Source organism: Acanthopagrus latus, chromosome 19, assembly GCF_904848185.1.
Source record: "Acanthopagrus latus isolate v.2019 chromosome 19, fAcaLat1.1, whole genome shotgun sequence".
NCBI lineage: Eukaryota > Metazoa > Chordata > Actinopteri > Spariformes > Sparidae > Acanthopagrus > Acanthopagrus latus.
In genome coordinates, this window is record NC_051057.1 from 1,698,736 (window position 1) to 1,712,596 (window position 13,861).

At 40.2% G+C, this 13,861-nt stretch overlaps 1 long non-coding RNA gene across 1 annotated transcript; it reads right to left on the bottom strand.

Annotated features, from left to right (window-relative positions):
* Window positions 1–7,064: 7,064 nt before the first annotated feature.
* LOC119008842 lies at window positions 7,065–13,042 on the bottom strand. Its single transcript, XR_005071571.1, has 2 exons — window positions 12,972–13,042; window positions 7,065–7,473 (listed from the first exon to the last, which is right to left on the bottom strand). It is a non-coding gene; the product is annotated as an uncharacterized LOC119008842 (long non-coding RNA).
* Window positions 13,043–13,861: the final 819 nt, after the last annotated feature.

Genomic DNA, 13,861 nt, shown 5'->3' on the forward strand with positions numbered 1-13,861 from the left:
TTTCGTCTTTGTTTGTTTCTTGACGGATTTGCTCAGTTCTGTCTTCAGAAAGCGACGGGAGCGACGACAAAACCATATCCACGTAAGCCTGTATGTCAGCACACTTTTCACTGTCGGCACTCTCTTTCTTGTCCACAGCTCGGGAAAGAGCATCGGTGGTGAACATGTACTTCCCTGGTGTGTATATCATCTGTACGTCATATTTCTGTAATCTTATCAACATGCGTTGTATTCTTACAGGGCAATCATTCAATGGCTTGGACATGATCGATACGAGTGGTTTATGGTCCGTTTCCACTTCAAACGCTTGACCATAGACATATTGATGAAATCGTTCACATGCGTATGTACTTGCAAGAAGCTCTTTTTCTATTTGAGCGTACCGGGACTCGGCGCTCGTCAAGGCCCTGGATGCGTAGGCGACCGGTAGCCACTGCTCCTCATGTTGTTGAAGTAGCACCGCGCCCAGGCCGTACTGCGAAGCGTCTGCTGAGATCCTGGTGCTCTTCTCGGGATCGTAGAACTTCAGCACAGTCTCTTTTAATTGCTTAAAGCACTGTTCCTGCTCATATGACCAGCACCATTCGTTTTTCTGATCAAGTAGGCTTCTGAGTGGTGCAGAACGTGTGGAAAGATCTGGTATGAATTTGGCAAAGTACGTTACCATACCGAGGAACCTTCTGATGTCGTCTCTGTTTTAGGGTCATTCCATGTTGTAGATCGCTGATACCTTTCTTGGATCCGGTTTCACCCCCTCTTCACTGACCACGTCGCCGACAAAAGTAAGTGTTTTCACTCCAAACTCGCATTTTTCCTTATTCTGTTTCAGGTTCACCTCTCTTGTCTTGTCTAGTACTTGTCTCAGTCTCATGTCATGTTCTTCTCGAGTAGAAACCCATACGATTATATCATCCATCATAGTATCAACTCCTGGTATGTGTTCAAATATCATGTTTATGGTTTTGTGGTATACCTCAGGTGCTGACAAGATGCCATACGGGAGAGGAAGAAAGCGATACCTGCCCTCAGGCGAGTTGAAGGTGCAAAGCTTTGTACTCTCCTCTTCTAGCTTTAGCTGCCAGAAACCTGATGAGGCATCTAATTTGCTGAACAATTTTGCACTAGCAAACTGCGCCATGATTTCTTCTCTGGTTGGTAGCTTAAAGTGTTCTCTCTTTATTGCCTTATTTAGGTCCCTGGGATCAAGGCATATTCTCAAAGCACCTGTCTTCTTTTGAACTATCACCAGCAAACTGACCCATTCTATAGGCTTGTCAATCTTTTTGATGACTTCCTTTTTCCTTACGTGCCAGCTCCTCTTTTAGCTTTTCCCTAAGCTTGAATGGCACTTTCCTGCACGGATGCACAACTGGGGACACGCTTTTATCCACATGTATCTTGTGTAGTCCAGGTAGACATCCGAGTCCTTCAAAACAGTCTCTGTACTCCTCCATGAGCGAGTCATGATCATTTGAAGTTGATAGCGATGTCACTACGAACACTTTCTTGACCAGATTGAGTCTTTCGTATGCACTGAGCCCGAGGATTGGCTGTACGCTCTTGTCCACGATCAGTAGCTGTGTCTTGATCTGACGTCCTTTATTCTTTAAGGTTGTTATGCAGCTTCCTTTCACAGGAATAGGCTCACCTGTGTATCCCGTCACTTTGATCTTTACAGGATAGATCTTGCTCTTAACGGTCAATGTTCTGTAGTCCTGAATTGATAGTAGATTTACTTGAGCCCCTGTATCGAGCTTGAATGGTATTATTGTCTCATTTACCTCAATCGGCACAATCAATTCAGCTTTATCTGTGCTACAAGTCTGTACACTGTCCACTACAAAATCTTCCTCCTCTACGGAATCATCATCCCACTTCTGACACCATGTCATATCTGTTCTATTCTAGCTGATGAACAGATGAGGCGTGTTCAATAAACTTGTACTTTATTGCACGTTGTTTGCTGCGGCATGTTCAGACATCATTCAAACACTCACTGACTCTATACGTCCAGTGTGCATGCCTAACTAAGCATTATGGGAACTACAGTTCCTAAATGTTATTAACGCATAACATCACAATAGGTATTTAACCCTAACCCCTAACCCTAACCCTTAAGACATGCAGAACAACCACAGAGCCACTACTGCACTTATTATGGTCGAATATAGTCATATTTTTTTTTATCAAATTAAACAGCAGAAGCTGGGCTACAACTTGTAAAAAACATGTGTATATGACCCATACACAGCCCAAACACTACTTTATTTTCCACATTTGGGTATTTCTCAGGTTACAAGGTTAACGTAGACAAGACGATGGCCATGGACATAGGTTATCTTTAGGTATTCCTAAATCCACATTTGATAAAACAGATTGGTCAATTTCAAAAATTCATCTGGCAATGGAGATGGCCTAGAATTAGACTAAAAACAGTCCAGCTATCTAAAGCACAGGGAGGGCTCAAACACCCCAACTTAAGGTGTTATTTCTGGTCTGCACAGTTGAGACGCCTAGCAGTATGGATGCAACATTCTACTACATGATGGTTTAACCTTGAGAAAAGTATACATGTACATGGCCCTTGCAGACTCAGACTTCATAGATATCCCCTTAAGAAAAAAACAAAATCAGTTAATGGACTAGGACAGGGGTACTGGATGCGGCCTGGGGGCCACCTATTAAGGACCACTGGACAAGGACGACATTAAAGATTTGGCAAAAAATATAACATCATTCATATCTAAAGCAATTTCAGCACCAACAAATACTGGATTCATAGATGATTTTGTACCCTTTCTTTTAGATGCAGGCTTCAGAAAATGGTTAGAGCATGGCCTCACCAATCTACATCAACTCCTTGAGGATGGCAACCTCAAATCAGTTGAACATTAGAGAGGAATCTACACATCCTAATACAGACTTCTTCAGGTACTTACAATTAAGGAACCTTTTAACAAAACATAAAGAGCTATATAAAGTCATTGAACCCACCCCAATTGAAGAGTTCATAGTCAAAAGACAAAGAGATAACAGGAATAAAACAATTACTGGCCATATCTACCAAATATTTATAGGTATGAATCCAAATGATACACTATAGATAAAAGAATAATGGGGAATGAAATGAATACAGACATACAGCAGGACATGTAGGAAGAGTAATGCACTGAAGCACATCTAGTAACTTACTCAAATATGTGGCGGGAATTAAGATGGATGGTAATAACAATATGTTTTCGAACACCAGAAATAATGTCTAAAATGGGGCCATCACACTCTGATAAATGCTGGAGAAACTGTGGCACACAAACTGGTAACCACACCCATATATCTTGGGCATGCCCTAAGTTAAAAACCTTTTGGGCTGATGTCTTTGAGGCACTGAGGCTAGTATTTAAGCAAAGTTTCATGAATGATCCAAAGTTGGCAATATTGGGAGTGATACCATTAGGCATCAATGGAAGAAGCAAAAACTACCTCCTACAAATATTTGTAACTGCAGCACTCAAATGTATCACAACTAAGTGGCTAAAACCTGACCCCCAAGGTACAGTATGTGGACAGAGATGATTTAGGAAATTTACCAGACTGAGCAAATAACTTGCCCTTTTCTTATATACACATCTGTGGTGTCTGAAATGTTACAATTACTGCAACAAATCTGCAATTACTGCAACAGTGATTTATTTCTATGTATCTACTTACTCTCTCTTTTCTCTAATTTTTATTTTTTGTTTAATTTCACCTGCCTAAAGCTTCATCATTAATCAAAATGTGAAACAGAAATGTGATTATGATTGTAAAAGTTGCTTAACTAAAATGAAAAATAACTTCTAAAAAACATAAATATTTCATACAGCTCCATGTTGTATTGTCAATGTTGTCAGTTGTCAATAAATTAATTTCTCTTTTCAGGTTTTGTAGGTATTATTATCATTTATGGAACATTGTAGATGTTATCATCTCAGTTGCTTGTGATTTGACTTCTTTAGTGATTGGTCGTTGTACCTCAACAAACATGTTTTTTATTTGCCTTGTCAGTGAAGTTAGTGCTGTAATCATGCATTAGTTGTATTGACTTATTTAAGATGCTATCATGGGCATGAAAAAAACCGGCACATGATTAAACTGCCATTTCACCCCCCCCCCCACACACACACACACACACACACATGCACACACATACACCATTGCAATATACTTTGGCTCTTCTCAACCAAATGTATGAAGACTGACAGCTGCTGGTATAAGCCTTCCACGATGCAGCCCGTCAAAATTGTTTACGTGAACTTTGCTTGTCTTGCAGAGAAATGTGTGCATATGTTCAATTTGCTGTGTGCCACACTCCTCCCTCACCTCTTCCCTTCCTCCCCACCTTACTGGAAGCCAGATGTGCTCTTCTTCTTGACATTTGTAGATGCCAGATACAGTAGCTGTCTAATGTACTGTTGCAGCTATTGGCTTACGAAGTGTGTGTGTGTGTGTGTGTGTGTGTGTGTGTGTGTGTGTGTGTGTGTGTGGGGTGGGGTGGGGTGGGGGGAGCTGTGAAATAGCAGCTGATATGGGTAAACAGGAATGATATTATTCTTTATTGTGCTCTGGGAGCTAAGCTTCCTCAGAATGTTGCAGGGCCTCTTTTCTCAGGGGAAGGGGAGATAAAAGAAAGTTCTTAATGTCAACATGAATGAGGCAGTGTGGCCCGACACCACGCACACACGCACACACGCACACACACATCTCCCCCTCCCTAAATGCTTGGCTTCTTTTTAATATCCTGTTTACATGCACACTGCAAAAATCTTCACCTTAACTAGTTATTTCTGTCTGTTATTGAGCCAAAAATACCATGTTTTCTCAAAGCAAATGTTAAACCCCCAAATCGGTAAAAGGGGTTTAGTATTTTACATAGTATTCATCCTTTTTTAATATTCAGGAAAGGTTAGGGAGTTAAGGTTAGTCAAGTGGATGGAGTTATGCTGGTGGACATTGAAATCATGATTTAGTGTTCTGAAATTCTGACTATACTCACTTCATTAATGAACCTAACATCACAATGTATATAACAAATCTGGAATGTAATTTTCTTTTTACTTCAAGTTTTCAATGATGGAGACATTTACTTTGAGTATAACAGCTTAATATTCAAACAAGCATAATGAATGTGTGTACTTGCTGTAGCACACAGCATCATGGCTCATATTGTTTTAAGTGTTACAATACTATCATAGGAAAATAAAATATACTCAACAATTATGTTGCATATTCATTTACTTTTATAAAGCAAAGTCTTGGTAAGGTTTCTGGGGGGATTGTCACCCACTGAAAGAGAAGGAATGCATATCTGACTGGTAATTAGCTTACAGGGGCTGAGCAAGGAGAGATGACAACAAAAGATAAGGGGACAGAAGGAGGGCAGGTTGGTGTACTCAACTATTAGATGCCTTGATTGATAGATGGTTGCAGATCTATGTATACATGTATGTGTGTGTTTGCAGTGTGTCAGTACAGGCTAATTACCAAATCTCCAGATGAATGTCAGTGTGCGGCACGGCTGGGGCGCAGTTTAACATCAGCCACATCAGCAGCAGAAAGTGTACCTGGGACAGATCAAGGTGCCGACAGGCCTCGTTAACCTCCACTCACTGCTTGGGGTTGTGTGTGTGTGTGTGTGTGTGTGTGCGTGCGTGCGTGCGCGCGCGCATCTGTATGTGTGTGTAGTGACAAGACAAGACTTCACACATGTAATTGGAGACTAAGCCACTTACGCACCAACAGGGACTTGAGTTGACACGGGTGTGATTTTCATAGGGAGTTCTCATATTGCTTGCAGCAATATAACAACAAGCAGGTGTGTGTTTGGTGATTGGTGTTGCAGAGGAGTGCTGTTTGAAATGAGATGCTCTGTTTCCAATCACACAACTTTCCATGTCACACACCTCCAGCTGGACTTATCTCAGACATCACTGCACACCCCATGCTCCAATTTGAGAAGATTTTAGAGTATATTGTTGTATTGAGGTGAACTTCCTACACTCGACATGGGTATTTAGGAAAATCAGAAGTAGTGAAATGCAGGTTTGCTAATGTTGAGGACTGAGTGAGCCATTCTGAATCACTTTAACTCAAAATTGTATTGAATGTTATACCAAGAATGTCCTACACAGACAGGGATTGGAATATCTGTGTATACAAGTATTTTCTGTCTGTTCGTCTATGTTTTTTTCTGTCAGGAAAATCGCCTTGTGTGCTATCAAAATGTTGATGATGATTTTGTACATATAAAAAAAAAAAAAAGAAAAAAATGTATATACATTTTCAAGCAGAGAACTGTATGACTGACTTGACATACCAGCTGTGACCCCAGCCACAGTGTCAGTGAGGTCTCTACAATAAGCTGGCACCCTCTGCCGCTGTGGTCGTGTAGTGACCCAAGACAACTATCAGCATGTGTCAACGGTTAGACCCCGGTTATAAGGTGAGCCCACTTTTTCATATTATTTTCTTCGAAAAAAAAAAAAAAAAAGTCCTATATTCGGGTCAATGTTGTATCTGTTGCTGTGCTATATTGGTCCTGTTAGTGTCTAAATAAAGTTCCATGCACATTTGAAAACAGAAAAAAATAGCTACATGTTAGCAGTGGTGTTTCTTTTCAATGTTTCTTTTTAATGAAATGCATTTCCTTGCATTAAGCACTAGGGGCATGCATCTGTAATTACAGACACAAATTAAACTGTGGAATGAAAACTTAATCCAGACTGACAGCAAAAATCAAATGCATCCTGATCCTTACAGCTTGAGAGAGACATGCCATTAGCACATCGGCGCCGGAAAGTTGAGTGTATCAGTGCATCGTTTTCATCACAACTTCTAACTACAAGCCTTTACCTCATGTATCATAATATTGAATGCACATAACCAACATAGACATTGCTAGCACTGATAGCTATCAAGATAGCTTTGTTAGCATTTAGACATTGTTTTGAAAGTGTATTTTCCATTACTGCTTAGCTAGCAGCAGCTGGCTATGGTGACGTTGGATAGGGCAAAGCTAAAACGCCAAGTTTAGTGTTGTATTTTTTATTGTTTTTCTGATTAACAGACAAACATGAATATTGCATTGGACTCATTACGATATGATGTTTTGCATGTTAGAGCTTCCTTGATGAGAGCATCGCTGACTTGAAGCACATCATCACCTCATAGAGGGTGACGGTAGGGCAACCAGCAGAGTCCGAGGAAGTGGAGGCAGAGGCTGTGGACATGGGAGGGTGCCACGGCCTGTTATGCCCTGTCTCCAGTGTCTCCAGTGTCCCTTGCTCCTGATTGGTGGCCCTGTTTCCTGCCTGGTCTTCCTCTTCCTAGCCATCTGCCTGCCTCGGTCAGTTGGCCCTTCTGCGCTATGACTGGGTTGCCATGTTCCGGCTCACCTGCCCCAATCCTGCTCCAGCTCATCATCAGAATCAGACACACCTGTTAAACATCAGCAGCAGAGAATCACTCAAGGGCACTGTGATTTGCTGTGAGCAATTACACTGAAAAAAAAAAAAAATGTGGTGAAGTAATTATAGTTTATTTGGTTAACTGTCACAATTTGTATTTTCTAATTGAAATATCAGTGAGAACTTGAGTTACTCAAGTAAAACTATATGTGTCATTCATGTAATAAACTGTGTGGGAAGAGTTTTATTATGTTTTTCCACATAATATTTAAAGGTTTCATAGTCATTTCACCTGAACTTAGAAATGCCAAGTAAGTTTTAATAGTGTTGTGTGTTTTGAATCTGTGCATGCACCTTGTGACACGCATACAGGACACATGCGCTCCGTTGTCCGCTAAGACGACGACGGCAGTCAGGTTTAATGGGGGCAGGAGCAACTAAATCATCTTGAAGGTAAGTCATTCAGGGTTTTTTCTGCATATATAACAGAGATAAAATATAATATAAGTACGGGATAATGCCTGACGAGGTGTCCATAAACAGGAGTTAATGGATGACGCAGAGGCCTAAGAACCCTCTGATGCGCAGCGGAGGACGGTTGCCTCCGCTAAGTCCATTTAGTTAGTTTGAAAAGGTGTTGGAATAAGCAAAGCCTATACGTTTCCAGATACTAACAACACAAATGCATACACGAGAGACAAACAACAACAACAACAATAACAACAACAACATCGTCATCATCATCATCATCATATAGGATGCACTTTCCAGTTCCATGCTACCGCCTTTGTAGATGTACAATGGGCTAATATACAAGACAAAAAAAACAACAAAAAACAATGTGTAGCCCTTCTGGGATTAAATCCTCAATCACCTGTGTGGCAGGCAACTGCACTACCCACTGTGCTACCACAGCAGTCAGTAAACATACTTCACGACAGCACATGACATCACACTCTTCACTCATCACAATCGCCCAAAACAACTGTGTTGCTGTTCTGTATTGTGTCCTGGTCGTGCCGCTAACATTATGTCCTCCAGCAGGACCAACGAAACGACAACTATGTATTATCTTTCTGACTGCCTCTCTCTGATTTCTCAGAACAGTTTTTTTTCTTTCAGAAATGTGCTTATATTTCCTTTGAAACCGATTCCAATATCACTGAAAACTCGATATTTCTTGTCCGAGCATGGCTGGCAGTGAAAGCTGTAAAATACATAGAGGTATTTTTCGTTTACAGTTGTATGTGAGAATGAAGTTTGGGAACTGTTATTGGACCAACCTGCTGTATATATTATATTTACTGCTGTATGTATTATATATACATACATATATATATATATATATATATATATATATGTATATGTATGTATGTATGTATATATATATATATATATATATATATATATATATATATATATATATATATATATATATATATATATATATAATACTTCATACTTTATACTTCATCTTGCCTCTCAAAAATAGAGGAGGACCAACCTCCTCTCCCTCTATGGATGAGCCTATTTTACAGGATATCAGCAGAGAGGCAGCTCAAAAGGACCAGGCTGAGCAAGTCCTGAGGATCTGTGTCTGCCACACAAGTGAAGAAGATGAAGGTGCATTCGAGCACTGATGTGTCGATTGTTATTGAAGAGACTGAGGTACTTGACAACTGTGGAAGTGTTGCAAAGGCCTGTCTCGTGCTCATGGGCATCATTAATGCCGTGAACTTGAGTTACCCCCCAAAAACGAAGGACACTTTTGAAGTTTTTCAAAAGCTCCTTCTAGAGCTTGATGTCCTTAAGCTGTTTTCGTTGTTGTTTTGCCATGCACACTTGTTGGAAAATGGTCACTTAAAAAATAAATAAATAAAAGCCACACCCCCACAAACTTGTATGCGCATCTGGCAGTAGGACTCAGCAGGGAGAAGGAGATGCCAGAGAACGACGCAACAATTCAGCTGAATTTAGCATGCAGCAGACAGGAAGTAAAGTGCCGAAATAACAAACAACATCTGGTTACTTTTCAAAATAAAACACCAGCACAACCATACTGCCGCAACGCAGGGGGCCCGTATCCAGTGGAAACTGGGTTGACTCATTAGCCATTCTCATGGCTAAAAACAACACACAAAGAAGCTAACATTAGCACTGGGCTAATAAGAGCTACAATCGTAGCCAAGTTGGCAAACCTTAAATATTTCATGAAAATAACAATCCCCCCCTGAAACAAAACAAATCATTACCTGCCCAACAGAAAGAGAGCAACCTCTGCATCATTTTTCAGACCCTTTACATGCCCCAGTTGTCTCCACCGCTCAAACGCTGCACCGACATTGACTCAGGTCCAACTTCTTTCTTTATCCAGAGCCTATTTCATCACAGCCATTTCTGCCTCAGGCTTTCTTTTCCTTGCCTTTTTAGCAGAGTGAGCTATTACAAGTAATGCTGGCTGTATTTTCTCTGCCATTGTAACCAAATGAACATCTTCTCCTGCAAATCTGTGTTTCTGCAGAGTAGAGTGCTCAATATTTCCGGCATCAGTGGAACGTATCATGTGCACGTGCAGAGGAGGGAGGGACAGAGGGGGGCGCAGGCAGAACGAGACATGAGGGCATCTGATCCGACGATCTCACCAATCCGTGCTATTTGGGCCGAAAAGCACGGATTGGTCAGCTTTTTCTCAGTCCTGCAGCTGCCACAGAGGTCTGAAATGTTCGTTCCTCTTTCTGAATGCATAATATATTGACTACTCTCAGGATAGGAGGACCATCTCACCCAGTATAACAAAATGTGTGTCTGAACAACATTACAGACCCTAGCTTTAAATTAAGTTCAAATAAACACTGATGAATAAGTTGAATCAACCCAAATAACTTGTATTAATCCAAGCTATGTAAATTAAGTTTGATCTAACCCTTGCAAAAACGGTCTGTTGACCCTAATGAATTAAGTTGAACCAACCTAAGTACTACGTTAGACCAACATAATTGCTTAATGTTTAAAGTAAGACATTTAATCATGTGGATATACTTTCAATGATTTTTTTTAAGTTCATCCATAGAGTATATTTTTTGAGTGTAGGACATAAGGTGTCCAACAAATCAACGAAAATCAGTGAGTTAGTAAGTGGACCAATGAGAACAATGTGTGTTTATGGCTTGCTAGGCAGGATTAATTAAAGATGTATTACAATATAGGTCTGTGACAAGCCATAACTGTGTTACCATTGAAAAGGTGGCGATATCATGCCCAAGTACCACACATGCGCTATTAATATATGAGTGCCCCCCCCACAACACCTACACACCACAACCTCCCTCTCAGCCTTATAAAAGTGGAATTACTAATTAAAAATCTTGTTAATTAACTGACAGTATCATTGGTTTTTATCAAGAGCTACAGATCGAAGGTCACATCCTCTGACAGTTTACATCATTAAACAACAGATGGAGGAGAAAAAGAAAAATCTTTTACTTAAACAGACTAGAAGGATGGATGTTTCCTTATAAACTTGGCTGATTGTTCACACTCCTCACTTGTCAAACACAGCTGTTACAGGCTGGACACACAGGATGCATGTGTGGCACTACTGTGGGGCGTTAACTATCGCTTTTCATTTCAGCATCCATCTTAACAAGTTAGACCGTTCACACTCAATGCCTGAGACATGCTTCTCACACTTGTGTCAAGCATGCCAGCCTTTCACTACCGTTCTAATGTTTGCATCTATAGAATATGTCACAGAGATGAAGACAATACACTCATAAGGTGTAGAGTAGTTTCTTTCCTGCACTCTTTCTTTCACTTTAACTTACTCTTCCTCACTCTGTCTCATTCTCCCTCCAGCTTTCTCAGACTTTCAGCGAAGTAAAAGAAAATCACATCATCATATTTAATGATAATTATCAAAGTCAAACTGAATGTTAACAGATAGGGCAGGCAGGAGCTGTGCTGCAGCAGCAACGAAGCCGGCATGCAGCCTATGTGAACCCAAACAGACGAGTGAGCCCCAAGTAACTCAGTAACACAGCAGTCACAGGCATCCAGTGTGTCCAGCCTGTTACACTTACAGTTTGACACTGTAGATTCTCCTCTAGTGTCTTGAGGGGCCCCTCTTGTATAGCAGTGTAAAGACCAAGAAAAGTGTGAGCTGGGCATGGTTGATCAGGGTGGTGTGACAGGTCATGTACTTTCCCCCAGGAGACCGATGTTCCTGATCCGCCGCTGCTTCAGCCTTTTGTCTTCTTCCCGCCATCACACAGAGACTGACTTGAACTCTGTTACAAACTGTGAGTATTCACCATTGTTTTGCTTGGCTAGAGTGACGCAGCTACCTATTTTGGTCACCACGTTCCCGAATTCAACCAGGCCTGTAACAAGGGGTTATTTTCTTTCATTTACATTGCTGCTGGCTTGTGTGTGAGTGAAAGTGTGAGTGTGTGGGCCCACTGGTTATCACCTGTTATTTTTTAATGTATTTGATATATTGAATTAATTTAAGTTTATGGTTGTGAGGGGAAAATTAAGGAAATAATTCATGACATTGTGTTAAAAGAAGGTTAAAGGAACACGTGTAAATTGCTTTTAAAATATTTGGAGTATAAAATTAGTTCTGTTAATTTCATGAAAGCTAAAGTGGCTTTTGTCGATACTGAATAATAATTTTACTTTGAAAAGTAGCTGATTTTGCCAAAGGTCACTATTTTTTATTTTAGTCTATAAATTGACTTAATTTGAGAGAAGGTCTTTTGTGATGTCTGGTAGTAATAAGTCATAAGCCAAGAGTAAAAAATACTTTGGGTTTTAAACATTGACCGTGTAACACACCAAGAAAACTATTTAATTTAAAGTTACTGACTTTAAGAGGGCTTGATTAATCAACACAAGGCGAATAAAAGTTATGAACACAGGGCTCTGCCTATAGGAAAGGTACAGAAAGGGTTACACTAAACTGAAGCATGAGCAAATTAAAATCATCACAATACCTCTGATTGTGTGTCTTTTCTTATCTGATGTATACATTCAGTACAAAGAGAAAAAGTAACTGTCAGTTTGGATAGAAAATCAACAAAAAGGGAAAAGGAAGGCTGTCACTGTGTTAGGATGAGAGAGGTGTTGCTAATTAGCTGCTAATTACTCAGTAAATTGTGTAATTAAGATAGCAGTCCATTGGGCTTTGCTTGCACAGCATCCTTTGGAAGTTGTTTTCCATTTCAGGGTCATAAGGAACATGTGGGAGTAGAATTTGACCAGCAGCAAATACAGGAAGGTATAGTGTGATATATATATATATATATATATATATATAGATATATATATACAATTTTTTTATATACATACAACTTTTTGTTGTGGCTTCTGTTATTTTGAATCCATGCTCTTGTTGTTCAGTTTCTCCAGTGTGTTTTTCCCTCTCTCTGTTTTTCCCTTTGTTAGCTGTCCTTTTCCCCTCCTCTTTCACCTCACCGGTTACTAATCCCCTCGTCAGTGTTCTTGTGTATAGTCTTTGTTCCTGGTTACCTTGTCTTGGGCTATCGTTCCTCCAGTGTCTCCCTTTTGGTATGTTTCTGGTTTTGGTTTCTTACTTTTTGTTTTGATTTGAACATTGCTTTTTCTTTGCACTTTGTTTCTTGGGCCTTTTAGTTGCTATGTTGTGTTTTGTCTTTTTGACTAGCTTGCATGTCTAGGATCCCTTGGTTTTTGTATATATTTGTAATTGACTGTGTGTGTGTGTGTGTGTGTGTGTGTGTCTTCATTTGAGTCCTCACTTAGCCCTACCATAACAGTTTCTTACCTGCCAACAGTAAGCAGCTGTCTGAAAACACTGTTTCAACAGATTTCACCATTTCCACTAAATCTATGAAAAAAGCTGGCACTATATGGAGAAGTAAAAGAGTCAAATTTTAACTTTCTTTTTTTTTTACAAATGCGCTAAACCAGTGGTCCTCAATAGGCAGCCCCCAGGCTGCATCTGGCCCACTGGCCACCTATTTGTGGCCCCCAAACTATTATTCTTCACTATGTGTTTTGGTTGGGTCAGACACTGATAGTGCTTAGCCTCGTTCCTCACAGTCCATGTTTTGCGTCACACACAAACTTAACACCCAGTCTACATATAATTCCTTGTCATAGCTATATTGGTGCACATAAAATATTACCTGTGGATTATCATTGTGCTGTCAGATGGACTCAGGGAATGAGGCCAAATCATGTCATGATTACATGCAATAACATGGGCATGACAGGATGCATGGTGTAAGATCACTTTCAGTATTTGCACCTTCAGCAAAATGCATTTAATTGCTAAAATGAACAATATTTATAACTTACATACACACACACTTACACTTAGAGCTTAGATCTGGCCCAAAAAAAATCAAGTCTGACCCGACACCGAGCCCAGCCCAGCC